The sequence below is a fragment of the Mus pahari genome, chromosome 5, assembly GCF_900095145.1.
Source record: "Mus pahari chromosome 5, PAHARI_EIJ_v1.1, whole genome shotgun sequence".
NCBI classification, from domain to species: domain Eukaryota; kingdom Metazoa; phylum Chordata; class Mammalia; order Rodentia; family Muridae; genus Mus; species Mus pahari.
In genome coordinates this window covers 56,938,041-56,939,990 of record NC_034594.1, presented here as the reverse complement: position 1 = coordinate 56,939,990, position 1,950 = coordinate 56,938,041, and the positions used below count along the sequence as shown (strand labels likewise).

Genomic DNA, 1,950 nt, shown 5'->3' with positions numbered 1-1,950 from the left:
AAAAAAAAAAAAACAAAAATAAAAAAACACAAACAAAAAAAACCAACCAAACAAACAAAAAGAATAAGTCATCCAATCAAAAATGGGCAGAAATTTGAACAGATAATTCAATAAAACTTGCACAGGTAGCAGATGAGCCAATGAAGATTTGGAACACACCATGCGGACCAGAGCCACATTTGAACGCTACTATGCAGCTATTGTAGCTACAGATAAAAGAAACCTGACTATGTAAATTAAAGGACAGGCTGTGGAACTCTTGCCCACTGCTTAGGGGGAATGTAAAACAGTACAACTGCCTTTAAGAAGCTAAACCTACATATGCCTTGTGACCTTGCCTTTCCAGGCTCATCCCCAAAATGAAGGAGAACATGTTGGGGCTGGCAAGATGGCTGTGTGAAGCCGCTTGCCACACAGACTAGAGATGCAAGTTTGATCCCCAGAACCCAGGAAGAGATAAAAGGAGACCAGGGTCTCCACAAAGTTATCCCCTGACCTCTGCATCTGTACAACATACATTGGGACCCACGCACACACATAAATACACACGAACATAAGATTGGGCTGTAGGCAAGCCTGCAGGACATTTTCTTAATTAGTGATTGATGGAGGGCCCAGCCCACTGTGGGTGGTAAGATCCCTGAGCTGAGAAAATGGGGGCATTCTCTCAATTGAGGTTCCCTCCTTTCAGATGACTGTAGCTTGTGTCAAATTGACAGAAAAGCAGCCAGCACGGTGTTCATCTGTGTTTGCATGTTTGCAGTTTTTTTTTTTTTTTTTTTGAGACAGGGTTTCTCTGTGCAGCCCTGGCTGTCCTGGAACTCACTCTGTAGACCGGGTTGGCCTCGAACTCAGAAATCCGCCTGCCTCTGCCTCCTGGGTGCTGGGATTAAAGGTGTGTGCCACCATGTCCTGCTGTGTTTGCAGTTTTATGAGCAAGCCAGTAAGCAACACTTCTCCATGGCCTCTGCATCAGGTCCTGCCTACAGTTTCCTGATCTATTTGAGTTCCAGTCCTGATTTTCTTCAGAGATAAACAGTAATATGGAAGTGTAAACCACATAAATCCTTTCCTCCCTGAGTTGCTTTGGGCACAGTGTTTCATCACAGCAAGAGTAATCCTAATTAGTATAAACACATACACAATAATTATCAATTTTAAAAAGCAGCCCAGTAGTGATAGCATACATCTTTAATCCCAGTACTGGGGAGGCAGAGGCAGCCTGATCTCTTAATTCAAGGCCAGTGTGGTCTACACAGAGAGTTCTAGGACACCCAGAGCTACACAGAGAATCCCTGTCTACAAACAAGCAGACAAACAAACAACAAGTAAATAAATAGAAAGTATGTTGTCATGGAAAGATTCCCAAGTAAGAACTTGGAGTGGTTTGAATTCTCTTGGCCCGGGGAGTGGCATTAGTAGGAGGTGTGGCCTTGTTGGAGTGGGTGTGGCCATGTTTGAGGAAGTGTGCCACTTTGGGGATGGGCGCTGAGATCCTTCTGCCTGGAAGACAGTCTTCTAGCTGCCTTCTGATCAAGATGTAGAACTCTCAGCTCCTCCAGTATTACGCCTGCCTGGATGCCATCACGCTTCCCACTTTGATGATAACCAACTGAACCTCTGAACCTGTAAGCCAGCCCCAATTAAAAGTTTGCCTTTGTAAGAGTTGCCACGGCCATGGTGTCTGTTCACAGCAATGGAAACCCTAACTAAGAACTTCTTCATGACAGCTACCAGATAAACAAGCAGCAGCACTGGAGCACACAAACTACAACTTATTCACTCAATAGAACATAATTTAAGGTGGCACCACTTGGTGCAGGAGATGGAAGAGGAAGAGAAGCAGAATGGTATGTGCACAATTAAGAGAGGGGGAACTGAAGCCGGGCGTGGTGGCGCATGCCTTTAATCCCAGCACTCGGGAGGCAGAGGCAGGCGGATTTCTGAGTT

The 1,950-nt window shown here is 45.2% G+C and overlaps 1 protein-coding gene across 2 annotated transcripts in view; it reads right to left on the bottom strand.

The window, feature by feature from the left end:
- The window catches only part of Mogat1 (monoacylglycerol O-acyltransferase 1), a 27,167-nt gene that overhangs the window by 21,288 nt on the left and 3,929 nt on the right, over positions 1-1,950 (bottom strand). The gene's annotated exons all lie outside the window — the stretch shown is intronic.